This window comes from Dendrobates tinctorius, unplaced genomic scaffold (genome assembly GCF_039654945.1).
Source record: "Dendrobates tinctorius isolate UK_male_01 unplaced genomic scaffold, ASM3965494v1 ptg000059l, whole genome shotgun sequence".
NCBI lineage: Eukaryota > Metazoa > Chordata > Amphibia > Anura > Dendrobatidae > Dendrobates > Dendrobates tinctorius.
Window position 1 is genome coordinate 16,495,598 of NW_027361727.1, and position 16,448 is coordinate 16,512,045.

The 16,448-nt window shown below is 48.4% G+C and overlaps 1 protein-coding gene across 1 annotated transcript in view; it reads left to right on the top strand.

Moving 5' to 3' along the window:
- SF3B2 (splicing factor 3b subunit 2) overlaps positions 1–16,448 on the top strand; it is a 51,381-nt gene that overhangs the window by 174 nt on the left and 34,759 nt on the right. The window lies entirely within an intron of this gene.

A 16,448-nucleotide genomic window follows, 5' to 3' on the forward strand; every position in this document is an offset into this window, starting at 1 on the left:
TGGGTGTGCGGCACAGACCGGGGAGAAGAAGGGAGCAGCAACGTGTGGAGGAGCGCACTGCTCGGGCTTCACTCTCCTTCTTCCTCCCTGGTTTTCTTTTGCACCTGTCACAAAGTCTCTCTCCTCTCTGCCGGGCTCCTTCCCTTCCTTGTGCTCCTCTCCATGTGCGGGGGCTCTATTGTTCTGTACCTGATGGACAGAGGGGGAACAACAGAAAGGAGCTCAGCTCACAGGCGCTCACCCCCAGCTCCTGGCACAGCCCCCTGCTCCTGGCACAGCCCCCCCTGCTCCTGGCACAGACCCCCCCCCCCTGATCCTGACACAGCAACGCCCGCAACTGGCACAGCACCTCCTGATCCTGGCACAGTCCTCCTTGATCCTGACACAGATTCCCCTTATCCTGACACAGCACCCCCGATCCTGGCACAGATCCCCCTTGATCCTGACACAGTCCCCCCCCCCCCATGATCCTGTCACAGCCCCCCCCGCTGATCCTGGCACAGCCCCCCTGTTCTTGGCACAGACCCCCCTGATCCTGGCACAGCCCCCCCTGTTCCTGGCAAAGCCCCCCCCCCTGATCCTGGCACAGCACCACCCCCCTCTGATCCTGGCACAGTCCTCCCTGATCCTGGCACAGCCCCTCTGTTCATGGCACAGCCCCCCCTGTTCCTGGCAAAGCCCCCCCCTGATCCTGGCACAGCACCACCCCCCTCTGATCCTGGCACAGTCCTCCTCCCTGATCCTGGCACAGCCCCCCCTGTTCCTGGCACAGCACCACCTGATCCTGGCACAGCACCACCCTCCTCTGATCCTGGCACAGCACCACCCCCCTCTGATCCTTGTGCAGTCCTCCCCCATGATCCTGGCACAGTCCTCCCCCCTGTTCCTGGCACAGCCCCCCTGTTCCTGGCACAGCACCTCCTGATCCTGGCACAGCACCTCCTGATCCTGGTACAGCACCACCCCCTTCTGATCCTGGCGCAATCCTCCCCCCTGATCCTGGCACAGCACCACCCCCCTCTGATCCTGGCGCAGTCCTCCCCCCTGATCCTGGCACAGTCCTCCCCCCTGATCCTGGCACAGCACCACCCCCCTCCCTAATCCTGGCACAGTCCTCCCCTCTGATCCTGGCACAGCCCCCCTGTTCCTGGCACAGCACCAACCCCCTCTGATCCTGGCACAGTCCTCCCCCCTGTTCCTGGCACAGCCCCCTCTGATCCTGGCACAGTCCTCCCCCCTGATCCTGGCACAGCCCCCTCTGATCCTGGCACAGTCCTCCCCCCTGATCCTGGCACAGCACCACCCCCCTCCCTAATCCTGGCACAGTCCTCCCCTCTGATCCTGGCACAGCACCTCCTGATCCTGGCACAGCACCAACCCCCTCTGATCCTGGCACAGTCCTCCCCCCTGTTCCTGGCACAGCCCCCTCTGATCCTGGCACAGTCCTCCCCCCTGATCCTGGCACAGCCCCCTCTGATCCTGGCACAGTCCTCCCCCCTGTTCCTGGCACAGCACCTCCTGATCCTGGCACAGTCCTCCCCCCTGATCCTGGCACAGCCCCCTCTGATCCTGGCACAGCCCCCTCTGATCCTGGCACAGTCCTCCCCCCTGATCCTGGCACAGCCCCCTCTGATCCTGGCACAGTCCTCCCCCCTGTTCCTGGCACAGCACCTCCTGATCCTGGCACAGTCCTCCCCCCTGATCCTGGCACAGCCCCCTCTGATCCTGGCACAGCCCCCTCTGATCCTGGCACAGTCCTCCCCCCTGATCCTGGCACAGCCCCCTCTGATCCTGGCACAGTCCTCCCCCCTGATCCTGGCACAGCCCCCTCTGATCCTGGCACAGTCCTCCCCCCTGTTCCTGGCACAGCACCTCCTGATCCTGGCACAGTTCTCCCCCCTGATCCTGGCACAGCCCCCTCTGATCCTGGCACAGTCCTCCCCCCTGATCCTGGCACAGCCCCCTCTGATCCTGGCACAGTCCTCCCCCCTGATCCTGGCACAGCCCCCTCTGATCCTGGCACAGTCCTCCCCCCTGTTCCTGGCACAGCACCTCCTGATCCTGGCACAGCCCCCTCTGATCCTGGCACAGTCCTCCCCCCTGATCCTGGCACAGCCCCCTCTGATCCTGGCACAGTTCTCCCCCCTGATCCTGGCACAGCCCCCTCTGATCCTGGCACAGTCCTCCCCCCTGATCCTGGCACAGCACCACCCCCCCTCTGATCCTGGCACAGCACCACCCCCCCTCTGATCCTGGCACAGCACCACCCCCCCTCTGATCCTGGCACAGCACTCCTATTCTGTCTTGCTGCTAATTCTCTCCAGCACCCAGGACTCCCTGTCTTGCCTACTTTGTTTCTCCCTCTCGAGTTCATTCTCTACCTACTGCTCACTGTCACCTCCTCCTCCCAGGCTCTACATCTCCTTTCTCTTCTTCCATCAAATTATTTTTTCAATCGTTGATTATATATTATCTATCCGTCCGTCGTCTATCTATGTATCTGTTATCTCTCATATCTATCTATCTATCTATCTATCTATCTATCTATCTATCTATCTATCTATCTATCTGTCTATCTGTCTGTCTGTCTGTCTGTCTGTCTATCTCTATATCTATCTGTCTGTCTATCCTCTGCTCATCAGTACGTCCATCTATATGCAATTCTGCAAGAAATCATGTATTTATTGTATGCAGTTTATACACAACTATAAATATGAGCCCACATATTTTTTTCAGCCAGCATTTCCCCCTTTGGGCTTGGCAGTAATACTTGTTATCGGGGGTCTCAGCCTTTTCCCAGCTCTGCCCTGTGTGTTGCTATCACAGCTTCCAGGTAATTAGGAAGTGCGAAGCAAATAGCATGATTGTGACATCTAGTGGTCATGATCAGTCATTACATGTGTCAGCTTATAGGGTGATTGACAAAAACAAGTACTTCTGATTGATATCCTCCCACATGATATTACTGGCAGATGGGAATGATCTTTACTTCTGCCATTTTGCATCCTGGTACAAGCATATGGACTTTACAAATATAGGAGAAATCAGATGGTATTTCCAGAGTGCTGACAACATAAAATGTAAGATATACATAAAATTGTTACAGATGGCATAGACACAAGAATGGCTACTTTATTAGAGCAGCTTGGACCTCTATGGACTTCAGAATTGCGTCAGTTCTAAGTGGTAAAGATTCTACTTTGCGCTGACGTCGTTCTGCAAGAATAATGGTCCGGGCGGTCAGGAGAGCATCTCACAGTCGCTGCCAATTACATAGAGGTAATTGACAGAGACGCTCTATAAGGCCGGGGTCACACTAACCGACACAAAATACGGTCCGTAGTTTACAGGCATGATACGGATGAATGACCCCTAAATAGTGCTCCGTATGTCATCCGTAAGCCAGGTGCGGTCGCGACTTTTGCGCATGTCTGCATCCGTATGTAATCCGTGTGGCAACCGTATGTAATCCGTATGGTGAGATTTTCTCGCAGCCTTGCAAAATGGACATTTAACGGTTTTGAGGCCTGCCAACTATTTAAATCATTAGCCTGCACCCTATTTATTCGCTCAGGAACAGGTGGCTGCCTCCATTCTGTCCATTTGTGACGTTGCCTTCACTAGGTGTGTTGCTGTTGTATGTGCAACATGGCAAACAGTCTGACTTTCAACACAACTGAGCAGGTTCTCTTCAACTGGCTTTTGTCACGGCGCTTTGGCCAACCATATCCTGTGATAGTGGATCCGCGGAGGAGGAGACGCATGTGGGTCCATCCACTTTTTAGGCAACGACTCACAAGAGGTCATTTTCACCGCCTCTATTCTTCTCTGCGGGAGCATCCGGCTAAATTCTACCAATACTGTCGCATGAGCATTTCCACATTTGATCTACTCTTGGAGACAGTGCGCCCTGGGATAACCCTTTCAGGACACAAGGATGCGCAAAGCCATATCTGCAGAGGAGCGACTTCTGCTCACATTACGGTATGTACTACACAACCACATTCTCTATGTTGATGATGTGTTGCCCAAAGTATGTATATTTTGCTTCTTGTAGAAAGTTTTAGGCCCTCATCTTAGTCCACATATGTGTCAACTTACAGACCAGAATGTTATGTGTAATATGTACTGAATATCACTAACTCATTGTGCAAACAAAGATGTGTGTGTTATTAGATCTGAATTCATAACAAGTTTGGTATGTATGGACCTGCTTTTTTTTGGATAATTTGTGCATTCTAAAATTTTCCTTTTGTGTTGTTCTTCAGCTTCCTGTCCACTGGCCTGTCTTATGCCGCCCTCCACCATGAGTTTCTCATTGGAAGATCAACCATTTCTGGCATAGTCAGGTCGACATGTAGTGAAATCTGGACAAGAATCCATCAAGTGGTCATGGCCGAGCCCAGGATGGAAGACTGGTTGAGGATATGAAGGGACTTTGAGGAGGACTGCCAGTTTCCAAATTGTATTGGGGCCCTTGATGGAAAACATATCTGGGTGCGTAAGCCGCCGAACTCTGGCTCCCAATTCTTCAATTATAAACAATACTTTTCTGTTGTATTGTTGGCTCTGGCATTCCCTCAATACAAGTTTATAATTGTTGACATTGGGGCCTATGGAAGGACGGGAGACTCTAGAGTCTTCAATACTTCCATAATGGCTCGGCGGCTACGCACCAACCAGTTGGATCTACCACCACCACGACAGCTACCAGGCTCCCCCGAACAATCAGTCCCTTATGTCCTTGTGGCAGATGAGGCCTTTCAGTTATCACGCAATGCCATGAGGCCATATCCCCGGCGCAACCTTGACCACAGGCGCAGAATTTTTAACTTGCGCCTATCACGTGCTCGGCGACTGGTGGAGTGTTCCTTTGGCATTCTTTGTGCCAAATGGCGGGTACTCCAGTCTGCCATTCAGCTGAGTGAACAAAATGTTAATGAAGTAGTGAAAGCGTGTGTGGTTCTTCATAACTTCACCAGGATACATGATTGTTCCTCCTCTGCTGGTGTTGTGCGTAGGCCGGACAATGTGTGTAGGGTGAGACCACCTATCAACCCTCAACGTAGACCGCTCTCTGGCCTCAAAGTGCGTGATATTTTCACAAATTTATGTCACCTGAGGGGGAAACGTCTTGGCAAGAGCATGCTGTGTCTATGTTATAATTTTTTGACTTATGTGTGTCTAAATATATATATTTCTACCCCCTATGATTCTATGACTGTTTCATTACATTGGTAAGCATATATTAGTATGCTGACACTGTTTTTTTTTAATTGAGACAGAGATGTAAAATGTAGTAGACAAATGTTTACTTTTGCCTTTTTTTTTTTTGGAAGCAAAACATATTATTGCCATATGAGAAATGTGGCAATGGGCCAAATTGGCCTTTGTGCAGATGTGAAAATTGAGTAGAATAAACATTTTCGGACATAGAAAACAAAGCAAATACCATTAGGCAATAACAAAATGGCAATATTATAAATTTTGGTGCGACGGGGGAGGAGAAGGCGGAAGACCAGCCTGTGTTTGCTGCTGGCTACTTTGCCCAACTTGGCCATCGCCATGTGGGGGGGCATACTGTTGCCCATGATGTGGGTAGTGTACTGCCTCCTGGGATTGTGCTTGGTACTGGCCAGTGATACTGAAGAGGGGCCTCTTGTTAGGTCTGGTAGGCCCGTGTCTCATACCCACCAATATAGCCATGTCGTCCCCAACCAGGTTGGGACCAGCCTCCAACACTGGGTGGGAACAAGAGGCCATATTGGTGAGTTTGGCTAGAGCCAGACATATGTGGCTGCTGTTGGAAAGGTTGGGTAGGGGGAGGAAGGGGGTGAGGTGTAGTCCCACGTATTTGAGGATCCTCAGAGCCTGCTTGAGCAAGCATGTGTGGGGTGTCTATGGCGCATTAGATTTCTGCCACCTCTCCAGATATTCAAATAACTCATATGGGGTATTGGGGGGTGTGCAGGCATCAAGCAGGATCTGAAAACATCCTCGAATACGGAGCCTCACCTCACGGGAAAGGGCACGAAGATAAAGGGCCAGGCTGCGTGAGTAGGCCTCCTCGCCATCATCATTATTGACTCTAGACAGATAGTTGAGGACCCCTGTGTCCACATTGGTACGGGTATCTTGGGCAGGGATATGGCGCCTTCTTCTTCCTCGCCGGGATGGTCCAGCAGGCTGTGGAGAGCCCCAGATCAGGGCAGTTGGGCTGCTGCTCATGTTGCCCTGCTCCTCCTGTATGGCTGATGGTGCAGCAACAGACAGGCCTGCTTGTGGATGTGGTCCTGGTGGTGGGGTTTGTGGCGCAGGCAATGGGGTTTCCTGAGAGGAATCTTCACCCATGCTTCTTGGAGGGGGAGAAGATGGTCCAGCCACCTCATTCCCTACAGACCCAGGATCTATGATGGGCTCGGTATCTGAGCCAGTTCCTCTCTCCGTAAGGTTGGACTGAGTTCTGTTTTGAAATCGAACAGAGCAACAAAAAAAAAATCAATATTTTTGGCCCTGTAAAGTATCTGTGTAATGTGGTGTGAGGTATCTACTTACGGTCTCAGATCCAGAATAGGAGCGAGGAAGGAGAGGCGGTCATAATATACCGTATATACTCGAGTATAAGTCGATCCGAGTATAAGTCGACCCCCCTAAATTTGCCTCAAAAACCTGGGAAAACTTATTGACTCGAGTACAAGTCTAGGGTGGGAATTGCCGAAGATACTGGTAAATTTAATGCTGCACAACATACAGTATGCCCCCAAAATGCTGCACAGTGAATGCTGGCCCAAATAATGCTGCACAACATATGCCCCCATAAATGCTGCACAGTGATTGCTGGCCCAAATACCATAATGCTGCCCCCAAAGTGATAGGATTACTGGTAATCCTATGATGTTGCTGCCGCTGCTGGAATTTAAAAAAAAACCACTATATACTCACCTACGTTGATGACAGCTGCTCCTGAGCGTCGCCGGCTCTTCAGTGACTCAGGCAGAGGGCGCGTGCTTTCCACGTCATCGCGCCCCCTGCACGTCACTGCCGGAGGACGGGAGAGAGCGGCGCGCAGAGATTTTGAATGCCGCTGCGGCCCTATCATCACCCGCCGCCGCAAGGATGCTGCAGGGGACCGCAGATGAACACCGGGGACCGCGGAGACGACTGGGACCGCGGAGATGACGGGGACCAGGTAAGTTGGCACCGTGACCCGAATATAAGTCGAGGGGGGTCTTTTTCAGCCCCAAAAGGGGGCTGAAAAACTTGACTTATACTCGAGTATATACAGTATATATTTCCGCTTTATGTGGCCCGCATCACCACTCCTGGACCGCTGCTGACGTTCCCGCCTGGATTGGTCGCGGATGCTGCGCCAGCGTCTCATCACATCTTCCACTGCAATGTGAAAGGAAATATTCTCAATTTCACATATTTGCTAGGTCAAGTTTGCTACCAGTAGCCTAGGCATGTGGCCTTCTGGGGTGTGCTTTTTACCCAGGGAGGGATATCTAATTGGGGCATCCAGGCCAGATACACAGGGTCACAATAGTTCATGTATCAAGTAACTACACTTAATAACTTGGTTGGCTAGCAGGATGAGGAGCTTGTGGCCTGGGCCAAATTATGGCAGTTTAAAACCATGGGTCACATCAAAATCTACCCAGCTCATGAGGCAAAAAGTATAAGCACAGGAAGGGGAGGGGGCTGATACTAAATGCCTTTTTGGATGTGAGGTCATTTCAACCAGTTGTTGGGTTGTACTTACTCAGTTTCTGCTGCTCCTCATGTGGCCGATCAGCAAAATCGTGGAACATTTGGCAACATATGCGCCTTCATGACGCCTCCTTTCTTGCCCGGTTGGCATAATGGGCATCACGTTGGTCCCAGATTTCTGGCCGCTCCTGCACTAAGACAATAAGCATCTCCACATTGAGAAAACATGGCGCCATGATGCTGCTTGACTCCATGGAGGCTGACTTCCTGGATGTCTGGAGCGCTATTTGAGGTGATTTGCATGTCTCAGCTTCCTGATGATGGACTGGCCCATTTCTTGTCACCTGCCAAAAGACCTGCGTATTTCTCGCAAGTCACACGTGTGGTCCGTGTGTAATCCGTATTTTTTGCGCATCCATAGACTTGCATTGGCGTAGTACGCTGACAATGGCAGCATGCTGTGATTGGCACGGACCGTAGAATACGGACGATAAATATACGGCTGGTGCGAGTGACCCCATAGAGAATCATTGGTCCGTGTGTAATGCGTGCTTTTAACGCCTCTCACTCGTCCGTATTCCTCTCTAGTGTGACCCCGGCCTAAGAGTAGGATCTGGGGAAAGTCAAGGGTAGGGAAGCAAGAAAAAAATCATGGGACAAGGTATTTTGGTGCCCTAGGCAGATGAAGCCAATGGTGTCCCCCCACTCCCGATGAGACTTCAGCCCCCCAAATATGGATATGGGTCAGAGACTATGGTAAAATGACCCCTAATGCCCCCTCCTCCCACTCTGATGACCACTTCCACTTGAATAGTTTTCACCTTTTTCACCCCAAAATACCAGCAAATGTAAAAAAAAAAAAAAAAAAAGTGATGCACTTTAGGGGTGAGGCTCAATTTCAAAATTAGATATGGAATCATTCATTGTTTGCATGGAAACTAAACAAACCTTAGTATATATAAAGAGATACATATGATGGTTTTTACATCCGTCATGCAACAAATATAGTTTGCAACAAAAGTGGCGGTGGTTCTGGTGCTGTACAGATAATGGTTCTGGTGACGTATTCATGTACAGATGGTGGTTCTCTTAGAGTATTCATGTAGTGATGGTTATTCATGTATTCGTCACTAGAACCTTCATTGGTACATGAATACAAAACCAAAATCATCATCGGTACATAAATAGAACGCCAGAGCCATCAATAGTACATAAATGCAGCACCAAAACTATCATCAGTAAATAAATAGGTCACTAGAGCCACCGTCAATACATGAATATGGCACCAGAACCACCAGCAGTAGATAAATACATTACTAGAACAACCATTAGTACATGAAGACATTACCAGAACCACTATCAGTACATTAGTGCATCACCAGAACCTCCATTAGTACATGAATACATTACCAGAACCACTATCAGTACATAAGTGCATCACCAGAACCTCCATTAGTACCTAAATGTGTAACAATAATGCTGGCAGGCCTGCGTGTTTCTCCGTCCTCCTTCATGCAGATATGCCAAAATACTCACTGCTCTGGCCTCATGGTGTGGTCCCCATTGTGGCTCCTTGTCTGTGCACATCCCACAGACTTCCCGACTCACCTACTGCCATTCTTAAAGAGGCAGCGTGTGCACTTTGATAATGCTCCCAGCCAATAGCTGGTAGGCATTAAATACTTAAGGAACACTCCCCAATAGGGTGGTGCCTGAGCAACGGTCTCGATTTAGTGGTATTATGTTCAATTAGTGAATTTCCAGGTTCCTACATCCCGTGTTGTATATGTTTAAACCTTTTCCTATTTACCGGGAAAGTAGTGTAGTACTGAACCCTGACACCGCCATGGTGGTACCTGACTCTGAAACTGCACCCGCGGTACGTGAAGCCTGATACCGCTTATGCATTAGCTGTGCCTGAAACAATAACCGCAGTACATGAAGCCTGACACCGTTTTCTGCTGTACCAGTGCCTGAAATCGCTCCCGCCGTATGTGAAGTCATACATCTCTCCTGCGGTACTTGTGCCTGAAGCCACACCCACAGAACGTAAACCCCGACACTGCTCCCTGCAGCACTAGAACCTGTAACCGTTCTGACGGTACTTTAACCAGCAGTAGTGTCTTCCTTTTTAGTGTTCCTGACCAATAACCCACAACCCATGCCATATGAACAGTGTCCGAATCCAGTTCTGCCAGTGACTCCTGAGTCTGTGTCCATCCTGCCAGATAACCCAGAACCCGTGCTGTCTGTACAGTGTCCGAATTCTGTCTTGCTAGTGACTGAATTCATATCTGCTATCCTGACCCCTTGGCAGGGTCGGCGTTAGGGGCAGGCAAACTATGTAGTTGGCTAGGGCCCCACTACCCCAGGGGCACCCAGCCACACCACGTGGCCGCTACTGGGCTCGTGAGTCAGGGGGTCCAGAGCTAGTTTGCCCTTCCCCCCTGCATCCCGCATTCAACTGTATCAGCATCATGGATGCCGATATAGTTGAAATCAATGATGGAGGAGAGAGCATCAGGTAACGCTCCCTCTCTCATCATTCCCCCTCTGCTTCTGACTCAGCGGACGCGAGGACATCACTTCATCACACGCCACACTGTGCCGATGGAGCTGCTGAGTAGACACACGGCAGAGACCGAAGCAGCAGGGAGGACAAGAAGAGGTGATTATTGTATTCATTTATTTTTAAATCTTTGAGTACGTGGTGGCCATAATACTCGAGTAATATGGGGTGTGCATTATACTCTATGAGGCTGCATTATACCTTATGGAGGCTACATTATACTATATGAGGCTGCATTATACTCTATGGGGCTGCATTATTCTCTATGGGGCTGTAATAAACTCTATGAGGCTGCATTATATTCTGTGAGGCTGCATTATCCCTTATGGGGGCTGCATTATACTGTATGGGGCTGCATTATCCCTTATGTTGGCTGCATTATACTCTATGGGGGTCGCATTATACTCTGTGAAGCTGCATTATAGTATATGAGGTTACATTATACTGATCCACTCCCCCCTTGACTACTGTACTTCTCTATTAATTGTTCTCCCCCTCACTCGACTTTCCCCTCTCCAGTCCATCCTTAATGCAGCAGCCAGTGTCATCTATCTGGCTAATCACGTGTCCACTCTTCACCAGTCATTGCACTGTCTGCGCATTCATTAGAGGATCCAATTGAAACTGCTTGTTTTCACCCACAAAGCTCTCCACCCCCCTAATCTCCTCCCTCATTTCTGTTTATCCGCCTACCCACTCGTTACGCTCCACAAGCGACCTTCGACTAACATCTGCAATAATCCGTACCTACCACGCCTGGCTCCAAGACTTCTCCCGAGTTGCACCAATCCTCTGGAATTCTCTACCCCAAGAAATTAGGACTAACCACAACTTACACAGTCTTAGGGTATGTGCACACGATCAGGAATGGCTCAGTATTTGCTCAGGATTTGACGCATGGTGAAATCTGCACCAAATCTGCATCTGAGGTCACCTGCATTTTTGATGCATTTCTTTACATGCGTTTTTGATGCGTTTTTTCATTGCATGCATTTTTTTTGTCACTTGAAATAAAGCTAATTGAACGTTGGCTTCTGGGAAGGAAAAAAAAAAGTGATTTTGTGTTTGTAGATATATTGGGGTATGTGCACTGCACACGGTCAGTAAACGCTGCGGGTTGGACGCTGCATTCATCCGCAGCCTCCAACCTGCAGCGTCCAGCTGTTAAAGCATAGTGGATGATATTTCAAGAAATCCCATGTCCCCGATGCGTGCACCGATGCGCACGGCTCACCCGCAGAGACGGACATGTGGTGCGTCTTTCCAGACCGCAGCATGTCTGTTTATGTAGCTGTGTAAATTGCCCATTCACTATCATTATGTGCAGTAAAACCGCATTATCTTCCTAATCACATGCGTATTAAGTGCGGGAACGCAGCTTACTATGCATGTGTACTAATTTACATAATGGTGAATCTTGTGACACAGCCAGAAGTACACGACACAGGAAGTGGAGGAAAGCACAGAGAGAGGTCCTCTCCTTTTTAATAAATAATAATTTTTAAAAAATTAGCGTGGGGTCCCCCTATATATTTGCTAACCAGCCAGAGTGAAGCAGACAGCTGCAGCCTGGTATTTCAGGCTGGTAAGGATCCAATATCCATGAACCTTACCAGCCTGATAATACCAGACCGCAGCTGTCTGCTTACCCTTGGATGGTTAGGAAAAATAGTGGGATCCTCTCCAAAAAAAAAAAACAGTGTGGGGTCCCCCTATTTTTGTTAACCAGTCAAGGAAAAAGCAGACAGCTGGGGCCTCAGCAGAGACTCTAAGCGGAGTCTGGGACACTGGCTGGGCAAGAGCCACCAGGAAGCTTGCAAGGAACTAAGGGGAGAAATCCAGCGTAATAAAACAATCCCAAAAATGGTATATATATAAAAATAGAGAGTAAAAAAAAAAAAACGACCAGCACCTCCTAATGGGAACATGTGTGCAAGCTGCAAAAACTGCACAACATAGACACAAAGAATACAGTAGCACATGTGCATGAATCTAGGCCATGTGAAGACACAGAAACACATTAAAACCATTCAATATGGATAATAATCCTCAAAAATATTTTTTTCAAAAAATTTATTTAATATATATATATACTGTATATTTTATATATATATATATATATATATATATATATATATATATATATACTGTATATATTATACACATATACAGCTCTTGTAAAAATTAAGAGACCACTTCCAAATGTTCAGTTTGTCTGATTTTTCTCTGTATAGATACAGTATATTTTTGAGTAAAATGTAAATTGTTCTTTTAGTCTATAAACTTCTGACAACATGTCTCCGAATTTCCAAGCGACAAATTTTGTATTTTTTTCTGACAAAGAAAAATGGTCAAAATTAGAAAAAAAAACAAAAAGCAGTGCTTTCAGACCTCAAATAATGCAAAGAAAACAAGTCCATAATCATTTAGAAATAACAATACTAATGTTTTAACTCAGGAAGAGTTCAGACATCAATATTTTGTGGAATAACCATGATTGTTAATCACAGCTTTCATGTGTCTTGGCTGCTTTCCATCAGTCTGTCACACTGCTTCTGGCACAAAAATGTAAGCCATTTGTTTGATGGCTTGTGACAATCCTTCATCCTCTTGAATACATTCCAGAGGTTTTCAATGGGGTTCAGGTCTGGATATATATAATATATGTAACAAATTTTAACATTTATTCCATTGTGAAAAATCTCCATAAAGGTTCAAAAATAAAGATGGTAGACTCGAAGGGGATCACAGATCCAAAAACACCAACATGCTCCAGCGAGATGCCTTACTCATGGTCTGAGCACTGTCCTAACTGACCTCCATATAGCCAAAAAGTTGTAACCTATTGATCAAAATGGGGTGGAGAAAGAATGAGCAGTGTGGAAGGAAAAAGGTGAAAAAAACATTTAAAGAGTCACTGATTATTCAGTGACCTGACTTCTTTTTAACATTCGCCACCGCCATCATTGTGTGGGTGGTGCGTGCGCAATGTGAGTCAGCGTCCATACGCAGGACTTCAATAAAACGGCACCGGAATTGGTGCATGCGCAGATCCAGATTTCCGCTCAGTGAAAAATTTACTTTGTTGGATTTTTTCCTTTCTTCTAAGTCACTACTATCCACCGACCAAGAGGAAGGACTCCAGGCTGTCTTTGATTCTTCCATGGTGGTAGCTGGTCTTGCCTCAGAAAGACTCAGCAATTCAGGGATCCTGTTTCCACACTGGCTTCGGTTTGCTGGTGACAAGCATCCCAATCATGAAGAACGTGACAGAAGTAACCTTTATTCTAGTGGACTGGAGAGAACGTGTCCCTTAAAAGACGTCGTTGGAGTCTAAGGAAAAGAGTCGGGCTCCACCACCTCTGCAGAGGAAGCGGAAGGATAAGAGTGAGGGGTACTGTAATGCCAGCGCCCGTGTGTGGCTCACTGTCCTCCTTCATGCAGGGATGCCGATATACTCACTTCTCCATCTGCACGGCGTGGTACCCCTCGTGACGCCCTACTTCCTGGTCTGTGCACGTCGCACAGGCTTCCCGGTGCTATGCCTAGTGCACTCCCCTGTTCTTAAAGGGGCAGCACGGACACTTTGAAGATGCCCCCAGCCAATAGCTTGGAGGTATAAAGTATTAAGGAATGCTCCCCAGTAGGGAGGGGCCTGAGAAACATTCTAACCATTCTGACAGTCCTTGAACCAGCACCAGTGTCTGCTGGTTAGCGTTCCTGAGTCCATGCAGGCACAACTTGTTCCAGTATACAAATCCCTTTCTGTCCGGTGATCAAGAAACCATTCTGTCTGAACAGTGTCCAAATCCTGTCCTGCTAGTGACTCCGAGTCTGCTGTACTGACCCTTGGGGTCACCTGCTGCAGTACTGGGGACTGGTACCTGGAGGCTACCTGCAGCTCAAGTCTAACTCCACCATCAGGAGCTCTAGCGAACATCAGATAGCAACTTAGCTACGCCCCTCCTAGATAGGCCTAGCCCTGAGGCACTGTGGGTCCATGTGCGTTATAGAATGCATCACCAAAACCATCATCAGTACATGTATACATCACCAGAACCATCATCAGTACATGTATACATCGCCAGAACCATCATCAGTACATGTATACATCGCCAGAACCATCATCAGTACATGTATACATCGCCAGAACCATCATCAGTACATGTATACATCGCCAGAACCATCATCAGTACATGTATACATCAGCAGAACCATCATCAGTGCATGTATACATCACCAGAACCATCATCAGAGCATGTATACATCACTAGAACCATCATCAGTACATGTATACATCACCAGAACCAACATCAGTACATGTATACATCACCAGAACCATCATCAGTACATGTATACATCACCAGAACCATCATCAGAGCATGTATACATCACCAGAACCATCATCAGAGCATGTATACATCACCAGAACCATCATCAGAGCATGTATACATCACCAGAACCATCATCAGAGCATGTATACATCACCAGAACCATCATCAGAGCATGTATACATCACCAGAACCATCATCAGAGCATGTATACATCACCAGAACCATCATCAGTGCATGTATACATCACCAGAACCATCATCAGTGCATGTATACATCACCAGAACCATCATCAGAGCATGTATACATTATTATTATTATTATTATTTATTGTTCTAGCGCCATTTATTCCATGGCGCTTTACATGTGAGGAGCGGTATACATAAAAACAAGTACAATAATCTTAAACAATACAAGTCATAACTGGTACAGGAGGAGAGAGGACCCTGCCCGCGAGGGCTCACAATCTTCAAGGGATGGGTGATAATACAGTAGGCGAGGGTAGAGCTGGTCGTGCAGCAGTTTGGTCGATCGGTGGTTACTGCAGGTTATAGGCTTGTCGGAAGAGGTGGGTCTTCAGGCTCTTTTTGAAGATTTCGATGGTAGGTGAGAGTCTGATATGTTGTGGTAGAGAGTTCCAGAGTAGGGGTGATGCGCGAGAGAAATCTTGTATGCGATTGTGGGAAGAGGAGATAAGACGGGAGTAGAGAAGGAGATCTTGTGAGGATCGGAGGTTGCGTGCAGGAAAGTACCGGGAGACGAGGTCACAGATGTATGGAGGGGACTGGTTGTGGATGGCTTTGTATGTCATGGTTAGGGTTTTGTAATGGAGTCTCTGGGCAATTGGGAGCCAGTGAAGGGATTGACAGAGGGGAGAAGCTGTGGAATAGCGGGGGGACAGGTGGATTAGTCGGGCAGCAGAGTTTAGAATAGATTGGAGGGGTGCGAGAGTGTTTGAGGGGAGGCCACAGAGCATGAGGTTGCAGTAGTCAAGGCGAGAGGTGATGAGGGCATGGACTAGGGTTTTTGCAGATTCTTGGGTGAGGAATGAACGGATGCGTGAAATATTTTTGAGTTGAAGTCGGCAGGAAGTGGAAAGGGTTTGGATATGTGGTTTGAAGGAGAGATCAGCGTCAAGGATTACTCCGAGGCAGCGAGCTTGTGGGACTGGGGAGAGTGGGCAGTCATTTACTGTAATTGATAGGTTCGTAGGGGGGGTCACGTGAGATGGGGGAAAGATGATGAATTCTGTTTTGTCCATGTTGAGTTTCAGATATCTAGTGGAGAAGAAGGATGAAATAGTGGACAGACATTGAGGGATTCTGGTTAGTAGGGAGGTGATATCTGGTCCAGAGATGTAGATCTGTGTGTCATCAGCATAAAGATGATACTGAAAGCCATGAGATTCTATGAGCTGTCCCAGGCCAAAGGTGTAAATAGAGAACAGCAGGGGCCCAAGGACTGAACCTTGTGGGACTCCGACAGATAGGGGGCGAGGTGAGGAGGTGGTGTGTGAGTGGGAGACGCTGAATGTCCGGTCTGTTAGGTATGATGAGATCCAGGAGAGGGCCAAGTCTGTGATGCCGAGGGATGAGAGGGTCTGTAATAATAGGGAATGGTCCACTGTGTCAAAGGCAGCCGACAGGTCCAGGAGGAGGAGGACAGAGTAGTGTCGCTTGCTCTTGGCAGTTAAGAGGTCATTGGTGACCTTAGTAAGGGCAGTTTCAGTGGAGTGGTGTGACCGGAAGCCAGATTGTAAGCGGTCGAAGAGGGAGCAAGAAGAGAGATGGGAGGACAGTTCAAGGTAGACGTGTTGTTCCAGTAGCTTGGAGGCGTAT